The sequence below is a fragment of the Cervus elaphus genome, chromosome 1 (genome assembly GCF_910594005.1).
Source record: "Cervus elaphus chromosome 1, mCerEla1.1, whole genome shotgun sequence".
NCBI lineage: Eukaryota > Metazoa > Chordata > Mammalia > Artiodactyla > Cervidae > Cervus > Cervus elaphus.
Window position 1 is genome coordinate 79,697,979 of NC_057815.1, and position 17,213 is coordinate 79,715,191.

The following is a 17,213-nucleotide window of genomic DNA, read 5'->3' on the forward strand; positions in this document are numbered from 1 at the left end:
TGAGGCTGAAGGTAGCTGGAGATGACGTGGGCTTTCCAGGAGGTGAGTCCCAGCCCGGGGTCAGACTCTTTTTGGAATGAGAGCTGGAGCAGTTGTTCAGACTTTGCAGATGCTTCCTGGAGGCTTGCACCTCAGCCAGGGTCAGTGGATGGGGCCCGCAGAGCCTCGTGCCAGGCCTGAGAAGTCTGCGTGCTTGGGGTTATGGGTGGGGCTGATGCCGTTTTGGTCATTGCAGAAAAGGAGTGGGGCTGTTCTGATATTAGGGGAAAGTGAGCAAACCCATTAAAAATAAAAGCTGGACATTCCATTCAGCACTTCTCCTTCTGACAGTACCCCCACCAGTCGATAGATCGTGCCATTGTGGCCTGGGGACCTAGGAACCTGGCCTGACTTTGAGCAGTGAGTTTGCTGGTGGCTCCAACTGCGAAAGGAAGAGAGGAGAGGATCTACTGAGAATGGTCAGAGATGGTGTCTGTGAGCCAGCTACCGTTCAAGGGATTTTTTTTTTTTTTATTAAATAAACTTTTTACAGAAGTTTAACACATTGACTGAAAAGTGCACAAATGTTAAGTGTGGAGCTCATGAATTTTCATGAAGCAAACACGCCTGGGAATCCAGGGCTCGGTGGAGAAACAGACCATCACCAAGCACCCCAGAACCCTTGTGGTTCCCCCCCCCAATCCTGGCTTCAACCCCATAGGTTACTTTTGCCTGGTTTCGAACCCTGGCAAAAGTAAGTGTCTGATTCCTTTTTCTCAACCTTAAAAAACATCTGATTTCCGCCCCCTTTTCCAGGAGACGGGTTGTGGGATGACCCGCCATCCACTGAGGTTGCGGGGGCAACTCGGAAACCTTGGTGACCAGACGCCCCTCCGGCCTCGGGCTCCGGGGCTTTCGCTCCAGGCGCCCTTGAATGAGCTCTGTGTCTTCCAGCAGAGAGTGTGGCTTGCTGCCACCTGGAAGACGCAAGAGTGTGGAAGCCGGAGTCCAGAGCAGCTATAATTGTGGGCTCACACTGAGCCCAGCAAGCCTTGGAGAGACTTGCTACATTCCTCACAGAGGACAAATTAGATTTATATCCCTTAATCAGAGTCAGGGCTCCTGGCAGTCCCTCACGGGCCACCGGGTGGGGGCCTCCTGTGGGGAGAAGGGCTGGGTGGGAGGGGGGCCCGGGAAGGGTGGCCACAGCTCTTTGTCGAATATATTTTTGTTCTATTAGGGAGTAAAGGGGAATACAGCCCTTAGGTAATTTTCCAGAATGACTCGTTAAGAAGCAGCCATCCGCAGGTTTTTCCAGATGATTCCCTCCTTAGTTTTAGCGTTTAATTTTATTTTTTACTATTAATTTGGGCCAAAGGTTGGGGCTATCAGTTTCATAGCTACATAAGAGTCCTCTTACCCAAAGTTGTTCCCCGTAAGTTTTAAGACATGCTTTGCCTTTTTAAAAATATTTTGTAAATTCTTGAATAGAAGGATGACCTTGTCCTTTTGGCTTTTGCTTCTGAAAGTTGAAGGAGCCAATCTCTCTCATCCTTTCTGTGAGTGTGTGTGTGGAGGGGTGTGTATTTTGATAACGAGCAGTGCTGTGCAATTCCTCCCCTGTATCATCGCAGTTACTCTTACATCATTAAGTTCTCCAGGCATATTTGCTTATGGGGATATTTTAAGAAATTTGGTTTTTTTTTTTTAAAAGATGCTAATAGAAAAATATAACCCATATTTTGAAAGGACATCTCACTTTTTCCCCTCAGAGTGTACATTCTAAGACCTGGGGATGTAAATGGTGCTTATATATTACCACATACATCTCTAGAGATAAACAAAAATGGATTATGCTATATATACTATTCTGCACTTTGAGAGAGAGGGCTCTCTCCTCTGCCTATATTGTAGATATTCTTCCATGTCAGTACATTCTGGCTCCTGGCTTCTTTTTTTTTTAAGGCTGCAGTGTTCTTGGTGGGTATGCCGTATCATATTTACCCATCTCCTGCTTGGTAAATGTTTAAGTTCTTCAAAGTTTTGACCTTTTGCAAATAACCATGTAAAGGAAAACCAGCCTTCAGCGTATTTCTCTATGCATTTATATTAATATATTCCTAAGAATGGGTCTCCCCGATGGCTCAGCGGTTAAGAATCCGCCTGTAGTACAAGAGACATAGGTTCGATCCCTGGGTCAGGAAGATCCCCTGGAGAAGGTCATGGTTACCCACTCCAGGATTCTTGCCTGAAGAATTCCATGGCCAGAGGAGCCTGCAGGCTGCAGTCCATGGGGTCACAAAGAGTTGGACACGACTGAAGCGACTTAGCGCACATGCATTCCTCAGGATAGATTCCTAGAAATGAAACCAGTGAGTCCAAAGATAAGCTCATATTAAATAGTGCTGGGCACTGCCAAATGGCCCCAGAGAGCTGGTAGCAAGTGATTTTCCCACCAGTAGTATCGGTGTCCTTAGAGCCACGCACAGCCACGCCAGCTCAGTATTATCCATCTTTCTAACTTTTGCTGATCAGATTGTTTTTAAAAATGGCATTTCCTTTTGCATTTGTTTAATTGCCATTGAGGTTGTGCATCTTTTTTTCTATTAACCACCTGCATTTTTTGTGACATGCTTGTTTATTTCCTATATCTGTTTTTCCCTTGGTTTGTTTGAGATTTTCTTATAAATTTTTAAGTTCTTTGTAAATAGGGACACAGAGGATTGTTTTGAAAGATAACATTTAGGAAAAAAAAATCATCTTGATGGGCATTCCAGGCTATAAAGCTCCACAAAAGATCAAGTAGTCCATCTTCTTTTTGGCGCTGATTAAAGGTTTGGGTTTTCTGTTTTGTTTTTATCTAATTAGGTGCAAATTTTCCTCTTAGCTGGAGAGTCCCGGCTGTCTGTAACTGCATTATCGTTGGTGCAGCACGGGCTGGATGGTGATGTGCCCTGGAAAAGGAGTGGTGCCAGGCAGGGGTTGGTGCTCATTGGAGCTGATTACTGTGGATGTTCAGTGAGGAGCTGAATTCCTTGCCTCGTTTAAAGACCACGGCCGCTCCAGTCTGCAGCGTAAAGACCCATGATCGACAAAAGGAGAGACAGGGAGCGTCTCTCCAGCTCTGTTGGCAGTTCTGGCTCATGGTGTTTCTTCATTCTGCTGGCATTTCCTAGACCAGTGCTGCTCCCTAAACTCTCTTGGCAGGTTCACATGGAGCCAGGATTCTTCCCTCCACGTCCAGAGCTGGTGGAGGGTAGCCACCTCCCATGCTGATAAACAGACTGGGTTGTTTGTTCCAAGGAGGCCAGGGTTTCCAGGAATGGAGGTGGCTGGGGGCCCAGGTCCCAGTGTTCCCGAGGCCGTGGATGGCAGGAACACCTCTGACGGAACCCCGTAGAACCCTCCATTTCTCCGGGCCACCCACGCTGCTCCAGTAGCAGAGGGCTTGCTGCCTTGCCTGCTCTGGGTGAGAGTCCCAGCCCCCAACGCCACCGTCTTCAGTGCAGCTGTCGCGCCGCTCCTTGGATACGGAAAGAAACAAACAAAGGCCAAGTGTGTGGGGTGCTGATGGTTTGAGATTCTCTGCGGTGAAAGGGGAATCAACCTCCCCCTGGATGGAAGCCCGAAGGCTTGCCTGAGGCTGCCTGCAACCCAGCACAGAGCAGAAACAGAAGGGGGCCTGACTCTTGTGGGTGTGATCAGCGCCTGGATGCATCTGGGACCTTGATTTCTGGGGAGCAGGCTCTGAGAGAATGGGTTATCGCAGACTGCTGTCTTTTCTGTGTCCCCGACGGCTGTGTCAGCTGATGCTGGCAGCGCATGCCCTAGACAGAGTCCTCATGCCCAAGAGTCCTGGAGGCCAGCCCTTACCTGCCGAGGTTACTGTCAAAGGATTGGGCTACGTTGGAGTTTTTACTTTGAGCCGTGGAGGATTATCTGTTTAAGCTCAAGTGAATCTAAAAGTGAAGACGGCTCTGTAGAAAATCCCTGAAACCCATGGACTTCTCAGAAAGGAGCGTAATAACAATGATAGGAATGAAATTACTGGGGAATCCTGCTCCCCTACTCCCATTTTTCAGATAATTGAGTTGAGCTCAAATTGTTATCTGAGCATGAAGAAACATGTCTTCATTCCATAAATCTTAGGCTGCATACAAATGTGGACTGTCCATATGATTGAGGAATAATTTTAACTTGCAGGAATAATCCACAAAATGTTGAGTGAGAGGCTATTCAGAATATGATAGCACAAAGAAGCAACCATCCATATTTCTATACACCCACACACTTCGTGCCTCCCACCCTCCCTCATTTCAGCATTCTGTCCTTGGCTCTGGGCTACATTAGGACACTTTCCCTCCCTTGGTGTGAAAGTTGCTCATGGGGTTTTTCGGTAAGACTGGAACACAAACAATGGCTGCTGTGATAAGGGAAGAGAAAGACATTTGCGTCAGTTATGTTGAAAGTTTCTCATGGGGGAGCTTGTAAAGTGACCTGCATGTTAGGGGCCGCAGGAGAGGTGGGCTGGCCAGGTCACGCACCCCTCCTGTGCTGACCCCAGGGCCGTGGCCTTACCCTCTGTGGAATGACAGTGAGGGGTGCGATCAGGTTTGCTCTACAGCTACGTGAAGGATGCCTTTTAGAGGTCAAGGCTGGATCTTGGAAAGCCAGCGAGGAAGCTGTTAATGCAAAGCCATAAAGGCAAGAGAGAAGTATTCAAACTAGGGTTGTGAGTGGTAGGAATGGTGAGGAAAGATGGAAGTGAAAAATGTTTTACACTGGTTGATTGACATGGGTGGAAGTAAAGGGGGAGGGATGGTTGGCCGTTCTACCAGCTGATATACTGAGTGATACAGCCCCGGGCAGGTTTAGAAGAAAACTCCAGAGTTCTGTTTGAAACATGCTGAGTTGGTGCCCGGGACAGGGTGTCTTGAGCAGTAGTGGGTGGAAGTGTGCAGTTGTGAGTGCAGGATGGAGTCGAAGGGAAGAGAGCTGAGCTGGAAGTTGACCCTAATGGCAGACAAGACAGCTTATCCAGGGAAGATGACTCTGTCACTCAAGCAACGGGAGACACAACTCTGGAGGTGAAAGAGGGGTGGGTGGAGTGAGAGAAGCCTCCAAGGAGATGGAGGAGGAACGATCAGGGAACCAGGAGTGTGGGGAAGATGAGGGAACGGGAGAACATCATGTCGGCGAGGCCGAGGGAATGGAGTTTTGGGAGGAGGGAGTCATCCAGTTTATCCACTGCAGCCTAGCTGTGCGCCAGATAAAGACTGAAAGTAACTTTTGGATAACAAATGCTGAGAGAGTGTGGAAAAAAAGGGAAGCCTCCTACACTGTTGGTGGGAATGTAAATTGATGTAGTCACTATGGAGAACAGTATGGAAGTTCCTCCAAAAACCAAAAATAGAGTTGCCATATGATCCAGTAATCCCACTCCTGGGGGACATATCTGGATAAAACTGTAATTTGAAAGACTGCATGAACGCTTATGTTCATAGCAGCATTATTTTCAATAGCCAAGACAAGGAAGCAACCTAAGTGTCCATCAACAGATGTACAATGGAATATTACTCATCCATAAAAAAGAGTGAAATAATGCCATTTGCCACAACATGGATGTACCTAGAGATTATCATACTAAGATGATGATCAGAAAGAAAAAGACAGATACTATACTACATCACTTACATGTGGAATCTAAAATATGATGCAAATGAACTTATCTTTGAACCAAAACAGACTCACAGAGATGAAGAAGAGATTTGTGGTTTCCAAAGGGGAAGAGGGGCAGGGGAGGGTTGAATTGGGAGTATGAAACTAGCAGATGCGTACTGGCGTATATAGAATGGATAAACAACAAGGTCTTACTGTATGGCACAGGTAACTATATTCAGTATCCATAAACCATGATGGAAAAGAATATGAAAAAATATATATATACATACTCACACTGAATCTCTTTGCTGTATGTCAGAAACCAACACAGCATTGTAAATCAACTACTCTTCGGTAAAATAAATTAATAAATAGCTCTCGGATTCATCAGTTGGGAGGCTTGGGAGGCCCTTGGGGACTTTGTGAAAATAGATCCAGGAAAGCAAAGAGGACAGGAACCAGGGGGTGTCCGAGGGTGAAGATCATGCAGACTCTAGGGGCTGAACCTGTTGAAAGGCTGATCTGGCCTGTGTTCAGCAAGCCTTTGACTTCTTTCCAGTGACTTGGTGCTGGGCTGCACCTGTTACCAGAGCGCTGTGCAAACCTGAAGCAGAGCCACGTGGTAGGGCCTCTTCAGGTGATCAAAAAATAGTTGGGTAATGAGCAGCTCCCATCTCTCATCTCTCATCTCACCTCGTAGGATTCTATCTTCTTCAGTTTAAGGTGGATTCTTTTGCACTTGAGATCACCTTTCCACTAATTATTAATCATGTAACTACATTATAATGATATGTCTTGTGTAATGACAGTCTCTGCCTACATTACATCTAGTCTTTATATAATAGTCATTCTTTAATAGTGGATAATAATACCTTTAACAAATGAACTCTGGCTAATCTATGGCCCCAATCTGTGTGCTGTCATAAAATGTCTGAAAATGCCAGAAGCTTTCACTGAATTTTTAGTATATGTATCTTTTTTTTTCTGTAAGAGGTTTACTGGTCCAAATGATAAACAATGAGAATCGAAATGTTTTCAAATCCGGGACTATATGAATCCAATACCACGAGGGACAAAACAGCTCTTTGATCACTCCCGGGAGCTTATCGAGCTCATGTTTGGTCCATCTTCATTTATAGATGAGGAAACTGAGGCACAGAGGACTTAAGCCATCCCCCCTGAGCTTAGGAGGAGTGGAATTAGAATTTAGAGTTTGTGGGCTTTAGGGCTGACCTGAAAGAAGCTAGCTCTGGGATGGATCCCTCTTTCAGTTTTAATTCGCCTTGTTTTCTGGGCCATCATAAACTACCCTTCACAATGTGGAGAATCCAAACAGGTTCTCCCGCAAGGTTTCAGCCCCTTGTTGTTACCAAATCCGACAAATCTCTTGCAAAGATGAGTGGCTCCCTCTGAAATCAGCGCTCATTCAGACACGCGGACTGAAGCGGGATTCTAGCCGTAAATACTGCTTAATTCTGGCACTTGCTGGATGTACAAACATCATTTGCTCAAGAAGTGAGCTAATTTCTCCTGATGGAGGGCCTGTCGGCGCGCCAAGCACGGAGGGAGGTGCTCACGTGAGCAGATTGTAGAAGCAGGATGGACGGGTTTAATGGATTAAGCTGCTTAAGAAAATTTAAAAAGACGCACCAGTTAATATGTATTCCCCCCTTGCTTGGCGGTAACAGGCTGGCGTTTTTGATTTCCCTGGCAGAGTTCCTCTCCTAATCGGAAGTGATAAGCCAGACAGTCATTCATTTGCTGAGACGTGATGGAAAATTGTGGATGATTGCAGGGAACTAGGGAGCCCTTGACTCCATAGGGAATGGGGGAGGGCGGGCCTGGTTTGTGACTCTTTAGAGATTATTTTCTCCTGGGGCAGGGGAGGTGGCACCAGCCGTCTCCATGGGGGATGATGCAGGAGGTAGGAGTCCTAATATGTAGTGGCAAGAGTTAAGTCTCCCCCAGGGGCTGGAACCTGAGTTCTCTGGCCAATTCCAGCCCTGCCCTTCGAGAAGCTGGCTGACCTCTGAGTCTTAGTCTCTTTGTGTTTGAAAAGGAGGAACTGCCTTCAGTACCTGCCTTGCAGGAATGTTTTTAGTCCTTCAGCTGAGGAGCTCTGTGTAAACCCCAGGTATTATTTTTAAATGCTAGAGAACGTATCTAGGATGGGCAGACGGCAAATGTTTGCCTGCCTCGGGGACTGAGGGTGTGTCCATGGAAGCAAGAATGAGCGGTCAAAGAGCTAGAAGGGAACTTGGACGTCATCTGTTACTACTTTATTTTACACCCGGGGTACCTGAGACCCCAAGAGATAGAGCTTCACCCCCAGCTTCCAACGGTGAAATCCCACGTGCCTTTCACCTTTGACCTGCTTCATAACCACATGGTTTGGAAGAGTTGGCTCATGAATATAGTTTGGCTGCTGCTATAGAACCTTAGGAATGATCAGTGGAGGGTTAACTATTTCTTAGCAATAGTGGAACTGAGACTGTCCTGTGTTAGAATACACAGTCAGCGTCGCCTTGTGAATTCTTCAAACCTACTGACTATCTTCAAAGTCTACTTTTCTGGACCTAAGTGACCACTGGTCTCAGCCAGCCAACCAGCTCCACATGCCCAGTCTGTGTGCCCCTTCTAGGGAGGCAGAGGGAGAAAGGGGCTCAGCCTTGTCTGAGTTACCACTATGGTACCTGCCCTAGGAGGAGAGGCAGGGAGATGGTGGAGGGAAGGAAGGAGTCACGAACTAGAACTGTTAGTGAACTCCCAGTGTATGCTGCCTAAGCTATTATATTTACTTTATCTCTCTGTTATATATATGTGTGTGTGTGTATGTGTGTATTATATCCCTTCCCAAGTGGCTCAGTGGTAAAGAATCCGCCTGCAATGCAGAAGACTTGGGTTCGATCCACGGGTCGGGAAGATCCCCAGGAGAATGAAATGGCAACCGACTCCAGTATTCTTGCCTGGGAAATCCCATGGACAGAGGATCCTGGTGGGCTACAATCCATGGGGTCGCAAAGAGTCGGACATGATTTAGTGACTACACTAATCCCTCAGCAGCCCTGATAGGGAGGTAGGGTCACCCCAGTTTCACGAGTGGAAAATTCCAGCTCAGAGAGGGTAACTTACCTGTCTGAAATCACACGGCTAGTTAACAGTGGTAAGAGAAGCAGATATTTGGCAATGGTGATGGGGCACACCAAATCAAAGCCTTGGCTGCCCCAGCTTAGCCCACGCTTGCTCAGCCTTCTGCAGCCCCATGTTGGGGGGTAGGGTGGAGTAAGGAGGCAGCTGGTGTGGACTATTCTGAGAAAGCAACCTTTCCTGTGGCTTTTTCCCACCCTAACATCTCAGGGAGTTAGTATTTATAAAATATCTGACCTGGCTGGCCCTTGTTATTTTTATTTTTGGAATGTCATGCCTTAGTAAGTTGGGTGGGTAAATCTGTCTTGTGAGAAGTGTTTATTTTTTTCCTCTACAATCCGCTTCTGCTCTGCAACTGTTGCTGCCTTTCAGAAAATGAAAAGAGTTCGTAATAGACCAAATCTCTCAGATGGATGTCCTTGCATTTTTTTTCCTCCCTGTGAGCACTTGTCCCCTTTTATCTCTCTTCCTTTTATAGTTGATGAGGTTTTTGATGCTAGAACACTAGTGGTAAACAGTTCCATATGTCTTTCATAGACTTTTCTCAAATATTAGCATAATATTTGTTCTTTATAATAAATTTTATTAATGAAACATATTTTAAAGGGTGGGAAAACGACCAAGAATAACACAAAGAAAGCCTGTGTGCTTTCCCCCCAGCTCCATTAAACTCTGATATTTTGTTGTGCTTGCTTCAGACTACTTGAAAGAAAGAAATCTTACAGTTGAAGTTCATTGGGTGCCCTCTGACCCCATTCGACAGAGGGTAACCACTGTCCTGAATCTGATATCTTCCTTTCCTGCACATTTTCAAAAATCCCTTCAGATCTGGATGTATCTATTAGAGTAGCATGTTCTTCGATGAAGTAGCATATACTTCAAGGTATATTCTGCTGCTTGGTTTTTCATTAAGCATCAGGTTTCTCAGATTGACCCATGGTGATGCACACCACCCCAGTTCATTCAATTCCAGCCCTGGGCAATTAGTCCATAGCTTTGAATGGACTGGATTCTCCATCCGTTCTCGTTTTGATGACTTAGGTGTGTCTTGCAGTTTTGTATTATGACAGTGCCACCATGAAGGTTCTGTTGCCCTTGTCTTGTGCATGCTTGCCCCAGGCCTGGAGTAGGTACCAGAGGAGGATCAGCTGGGTTAAAGCCTTGGTACACCTTCAGCCTCACTGGGCATTGCTAAATGGCTGTCCTGTGTCACTCCACACCTGTAGCTGGGAGTTCACGTTGTATGTAACCCATCATTGTGCCACGTGAGAATATCAGACTTCAAATCTTTGCAAGTCTGGTGAGTGTGAAAAAGAACTCCTTTGTTTCGTTTATCATGCTCTGATGACAAGTGAGGTGGAGTTTGTCTGAAGCAGCTATTTGAGTTTTCTCATCTGGGAACATAACTGTTCATTTCTACGCTCAGACCAGTTTTCTGTTGGGTGGTCTATGTTTCCATATATAATCTTATAAGAAAATCCTGAATATGGATCTTTGTGGGTTATATATATGGCAGATACCATTTCCAATTAGTTGCTTATCTTTTAACTCCGTTTATGGCATCTTTTAATGACCAGCTGTTTTCCACTTTAAGGCAGTCATATTTATCACTTTTAATGACTTGTGCTTTTTTGACTCTTCTTTTAGAAATCCTTCCTTACCCTGTGCTCATCAAGGTGTGCTTTGGGGCCTAAATGAAGCTCATTTTGCTTTTCTGGCCTTATTTCTTGGTTTGCTTTGGGGCTTTTCCATGCTTGCCTTGGGTGTGTCTATGCAGAGCAGAGTCCAGGCTGCACAATGGTTTCTAAGGACTGTCGGCATGGCTGCACCTGTCCCGGGGCAGATGGGGCTGTGCTGACCTTGGAGTTGGAGATGAATTCCCTTCTTCTTGACCCTTTGGTCGTCTCTGAGAGGTGCTGAAGTGCAGGATTGATTGGTCCTCTCTGAAGCCTGGCTTATCTTCAAGCCTGATGGATTGGTTATAAAGTTGTCCCCTCTCCTGTCCTTCAGTTTATCTTCACTGCCTGATTTTTACTTCCTGCTGCTGTTGTCGATTGAAGCTGAAAAGACAGAAGGCGCGTGCAGCTAGGTTCTCACCCGCGCCTGCCATGCAGGTCACCCCTGGTGAGGACCCGGCATATGTGAAAGAAGAGCAAGTGACTATAGAAGTTCATCCAGAAAAGTTCTTTGTTTCTCTTCCTCCCCTCATGGGAGCTCAGGAGTGTTTTACAGAACCAATCTCATTACCCATTGCTTTTTGCACAGAAGTATAAATAGATTCAGGTTTCCCAAGTGGTGCAGTGGTTAAGAATCTGCCTGCCAATGCAGAAGACACAAGAGACACGGCTTTGATCCTTGGGTCAGGAAGATCCCTTGGAGTAGGAAATGGCAACCTGCTCCAGTATTTTTGCCTGGAACATTCCATGGACAGAGAAACCTGGCAGACTGCAGTCCATGGTGTTGCAAAGAGTTGGACACGACTGAGCACACATAAATAGGTTCAGGTAGGGTTTAGATAAATTCACAGAACCTGAGCGTGTCAGAACCGGAAGTGTCCTTAGGAGTCATCGCTCATGCAGTCAACAGGCATTTCCTGCATTTCTGCTGGGTGCCTGGCACTTGCGGGAACATAGGGCAGCAGAGATCCCTCCCTTTGTGGTGGTGGTGAGGGCAGCCACTAGACCGAAGGAATTGTTTTAGAGTGTGGCAGGTGTGATGACATAGAGAGGAAGGCCCTTTGGATTGAATGCCTGTTCCATTTTGGTATTTTAGGCGGACCTACTTTCTTACTTAGAAGTATGCGAACTATGGCCCAGGGGCCAAAGCCAGTCCACCACCGTGCCTGAACTCAGAATGGTTTTTACCCTTTTAAAGTGGTTGAGAAAAATTAAACATTTGCAGTAGCTTTTAATGATAGGGGATACCAACTTTGAACCTCAGCCATCTGCCCCTTACCCCCCCACAGAAGAATTCTGTTCTCTTCACTAGTAGACTTGTGCTACAGAAAATTGCTCTCGATTGTTATGTCAGTATTTTGAATTTCATCACTACAAGTTATGTAAAATATTGTTTTCTCTCCTCTTCTATAAGTCATGGTGTAATGTCTTTAATTTGGCCTTCTGTGCGGCACAGCCTAAAATATTTACAGTCTGACCTAAAACGTTGGCAGATCCCTGTACTATGTTTTGTCTTCAGTCTGTTTTCTGGTTTGCAAAATGGGTGTGGGGCCTATTTCAGAGGACTCCTGTGAAGACCGAGAAAGAGAACAGATGTTAGGCTTCTGCCAGGTGCTAATGTCAGTAGATGTTAGATTTTCCGGAGTGAGAAGTCAATAATCAACTTCTTAAGGAGTGCTAAAGGGAGCATACGAGGGTTAGGGACCAGGATGGGCGGGGGGCTCAGAACTCACTTTTGAGAATCAACCCCACCCGAGGAACAGCGTACCCCAGTTTTGCTGTCCAGCCCCTGAGTCGTGAACCTTGGACCTCACAAGGGCCGCATCCTGCCAGCTCTGCAAATCCCCACAATGTTAATGCCGCTGGGATATAATTTTCCTCATGAAATGCAATGAAGCATAACTAAAAAATGTAAGTAACAGCTTCGGGCCCTTAATGAGGCTATAAATACAGTCTGAAAATAATTTATAAAGCTATTTCCTGGTGAAGAGCTGTCCTTTACTTAGACCTCTTCGCTTTTCTCTTTGCCTGCCTCATTAATACTAGCCATTGGCTTTCTCTGCTCACTCATTTTAAGAAGGAAACAAAGGATTCGTCACTTTGTGGTGGTTGCTGCTCTGCATTGCACGAGAGAGGCAAATGGGAATGCGGAGTGAAGCGCAGATGCTGGGTGGACAGCTTGGCTTGCTCACTGTCCAGGTGACTCACTCCATCCGTAAATCATTCCTGTGGGAAATTTACACCCCATCTTCCTTCAGGGTCAGTGTAAATATAATATGCTGTGTGTGTAAATATGAAAGTGAAAGTGTTAGTTACTCAGTTGTGTCCGACTCTTTGCGGTTCCGTGGACTGTAGCCTCCCAGGCTCCTCTCTCCTCGGGATTCTCCAGGCAAGAGTACTGGAATGGGTTGCCATTCCCTTCTTCAGGAGATCTTCCCAACCCAGGGGTCGAACCCAGGTGTCCTGCATTGCAGGCAGATTCTTTACAGTCTGAGCCACAAGGGAAGCCCCATGAAATCTGTGTAAAAATGAGATCTATGAATGCCAGGGTATCATTCCTGGGCCGAATCCATGAGTCATTTTATAACTTCTTCCCTATGTCCCTGGGCTGTATCTTCCTTGAACAGCTGGATGTGCAGAGATTGGGGTTCTTAGAATAAGCTCTCAGGGCGGGCAGGTTGCTGGGCAGAGTCTTGACACAGCTGGAGACCTAGTCCAGCTTCTGCACTTGGAGGCAGAGGCCCATCCTCACACCAGGCTCAGATGTCCACACGTGATTCCTCCCACCCTGCTGACAGCTAGGCTGCTCCCCAGACAGCTCTAGCGGGAAGCAGTTGGTTTGATGGAGAACCAAATGGCTCTGGGAAGTGCTCAAGGCAGATGTGTCTGGTTCCATCTGCCATCAGTGCCACCACGAGGAGTGGTCTGGACTCGAAAGGACCTGCAGGGATTTTTCAGGGCTGTTGAGAAACTAATCATGGTGGACCCGCTCACTTGCTGCTTTACATGTGCCTGTGCATGAGATGTTCATGTGTATTTGAAGGAGCGAGTCAAAGGGAAAGCAGATGGTTGTCTTCAGTGGCCTCATAACATGATGTGTGTTGGCACCAGGGAATGGGAAGAGGTGTGTTCATTCTCCAGGGAGGTTTTAGGGGAAGGTCTAGTTGAGATCCGCAAATGGGAACACTTAGTTGTATGTGTGTCTGTACATATACGTGTATATGTCTTGTTTTGTTCTTCACGGAGCCTGCAGACCGGATGGTCAGGAAGCAAAGGCTAAAAGCGAAGGTGATTGGATAGAAATCTGAAAGCAGGGCCTGTTGATAGTTTGCAGATGCCAAGTCTGTATGACATCACGATAAGGGGTGACCTTAGAGGGAGAAGATCAACAGAGGGAGGGAGGAGCATGTGGAGGCCTCCAACCGGTACAAGCAAATTCCCGTTTCTCCGCTGAAAAAGTCAGCATTGCTCACTGCCTGTTCCAGAAGGCACAGAATGCAGCAGCTGTCTTGAGTTTTTGCAGCGCCCCCTCATCAAATAAAAATTTGTGGGTGCCAGAAATTTTGGAAGAAACTGCAGCAGCAGCTTCTTCTTTCCTTTTGCCCAATGGGGGAGGACTTGGGTGTGTTTTTTTTGTTGTTGTTCTTGGTGCAGATGGTGTAGTTATTTTAAGTAAGTGATGTGCTGCTGCAGTGAAAATGGGCAACTCTTTTCATTTTTCAGCTTAATGAAAAAAGAAAAAGGAGAAGGAGAAACCCCAGCTAGCCAACTTCGTGCTAATGCTTGTCTCTTTTGGATTCTAAATGTGTCCCAAGACACAGAGATGGGATAAATATTTCAGCCACTAGAAAGTTCTGCTGTCGGGCTCAAAAGATTTCTAACCTCTTTTAAAGCTGGCAGGGTAGTAATTTACTTGTACTCATCCAGACACCCCCATGTCCCTTATTTTTATGTATGTTCAGATCCCGCTCACCTTCTTGGGGGACGAGGCAGGGGGTAGATGGAACTTTCCAAGGTACAATGTGAGGGATGGGGGATAAATCAGTAAGTAGACATTTGGTTTTCTTCTGAGAATAACCACAGATAGTTGTTGATAACCTACTAAACGTCAGATGTCCAGGACTCAGAGCAAAACAAATCAATGCCCTTTGGGGTTGTGGAGTCTGGTGGGGAGATAGTACAGATTCATTGGTGAGCTCACACTGGGATGAAGGAAAACAGAGGACACTGCCAGAGTGGGAAACAGGGGGACCAGCTTTGGACGGGCTGTCGGTGACGGAATCTCAGAGTCAATGATATAAAGTGGAGGATAAATGAGATTAGCCAGATGTAGCCGTTTGCCAGGGCTGCCGTGACAAGGAAACCTGGTGAGCGGCTTCAACACCAGACATTTCTTTACTCATGACTCTGGAGTCCAGAAGTCTGAGATCAAAGTGTGCAGATTTGGTTTCTTTTGAGGTTTATCTCCTTGGCTTGTAGATAGCTGTCTCCTTCCAGAGTTTTCACATGACCCTCCCTGTGTGCGTCTGTGTCCTCATCTCTTTTTATAAGGTCACCAGACCAATGGGATTAGGGCCCACGCAAACGGCCTCATTTTAACTTTGTTGTTGTTCTGTCGCTAAGTCGTGTCTGACTCTGTGACCCCATGGACTGCAGCACCCCAGGCTCCTCTTCATCCACTGTCTCCCAGAGTTTACTCAAATTCATGTCTATTGAGTCAGTGATGTTATCTAACCATCTCATCCTCTGCTGCCCCCTTCTCCTTTTGCCTTCAGTCTTTCCCAGCATTTTAACTTAATCACCCCTTTGAAGTCCCTGCCTCCCAACACAGTCACATTCTGAGATACAGGGGTTAAGACCTCAGCATGTGAATTCTGGGGGCACACATTCAGTCCATAGTACCAGATGCAGGGTGTGTGGAAGAATCAGGGTCAGTGGACAGTATGAATGGAGGACCACTGCAGGGAGGACTTTGTGTTGGAGAAGATGGTTGGAATGAGGTTGTAGAGGTGGGGTTGGGGAGGTGGGGTGGGCACAAGGTTTTATAAACCCTGGCAAGAGTTTTAGATTTATTACAAGGGCACAGAAGAGCCATCAGCAGTGTTTAACGTCTTCATCTGCTGTGAGGAGAAAGACCTGGGGTGGGGGGGAGTGAGAAGTGAAAGGTTGGTTTAAGCCAGGATTTCTCAAGTCAACACTCTTGCCATTTCAGGCCAGGTGGTTCTCTGTTGTGAGGGGCTGCCCTGTGTATTACGGGGGTGCATTCCTGGCCTCTACTCAAGAGAAATCACAACCAACAACGCCCCCAGACACTGCCATCTGTCCCTTGGGGAGCAAAAGTGCCCCCTGTTGAGAACCACTGGTGTAAAGCAGACCCCGGGTCTCGGTGGCTTGGATTGGACGGTGCCAGTTTAGTGAGGGACATTGGATGGGTTTGAGGAAGATTTTTTTTTTTTTTAACTTTTTATTTTGTGATGGGGTATGGCCAATTAACCTGGAAAAAGAAATGGCAACCCACTCCAGTTTTCTTGCCTGGGAAATCCCATAGACAGGAGCCTGCCAAACTATACAGTCCCTGGGGCTGCAAAAGAGTGGGACATGACTTTGCAACTAAACAACAACATAACCGATTAACAATGTTGTGATAGTTTCAGGTGAGCAGCAAAGGGACTCAGCCATACGTCTACATGTATCCACTCTCCCCCAAACTCCCCTCCCATCCAGGCTGCCACATAACAATGACCAGAGTTCCCTGTGCCATACGGTAAGGTCCTTGTTGGTTTTTCATTTTAAATAGAGCAGTGTGGACCTATCCATCCCAAACTCCCTAACTATCCCTTTCCCGCATCCTCCCCTCTGGCAACCATAACTGGTTTGAGGAAGATTTTTGAAGACAAGAGTCAGCATGATTCAACCTCTCTCGGCCTTGGCTTCTCCTTTTCCTTTTGTGTTTGTTGATATTGTCACTCCTAAAGCACGAGGCTCTGCAGCCCTTGCACGCGTGATGGGACGCGCACAAGAATGGCTCCTTGGCATTCTCATACACCAGGCCCGGAGATCCGAGGTCCTGCCAGTAAAGCTCTGGGAGCCCCATGGCTGCAAGACCACCTGTGTCTAACCTACGTGGTATTTAGTCTGCATTCCACTCTCGTTTATCAAGTCCCGGTGCCTCCAAGCTTTGGATTCTCAGGGCAAGTACTTTGAAATCTAATCTGGCCCTGGAAATCTGTTTATCAGAACAAGATTTCACAGTCCTGGTGACTCTTCCAAGGGGCTTGCCTTCAAGCAGCTAGCTCTGCACTAGGAAGTGTAAGTGATTTCCAAATAAAACAGAATGGCAGCCACGTTCTGAGCCCCAAAGAGTTCCCTGCTTGCAGGGGTGTGTGTGGGGCGGGGGGCGGGGGTAGCCCAGAGCAGTTATTAGGAAACAGCTGGATGCATAGGTCTTCAGGGTTACGCATCAAGTCTCTGGAGGAGATCCAGCATCTGGCTGTCCTTCTAGGCTTGTCTCCTAGGAGCCCCACTCCGGCATCTCGTGCCTCTGTCGGGAGATGGGCAGCTGGTTTCACGACCATCTCAGGGTTGGTGGTAGCTTCCTCAAGCCCAGTCTTGAAAGGGATTCTGATATGGAGGGTGGGCTCAGTGGACAGAACCCCATGATTAGTGATATCTGGTTTGAGTGTAGAACTGGGGAAAGAGGGGGCACAGTACATTTTCAGTTCTAGACTATCAAAGCCGTGTGATTTTTCA

The 17,213-nt window shown here is 46.8% G+C and overlaps 1 protein-coding gene across 6 annotated transcripts in view; it reads left to right on the forward strand.

Moving 5' to 3' along the window:
* LDLRAD3 (low density lipoprotein receptor class A domain containing 3) overlaps positions 1–17,213 on the forward strand; it is a 262,986-nt gene that overhangs the window by 56,475 nt on the left and 189,298 nt on the right. The window lies entirely within an intron of this gene.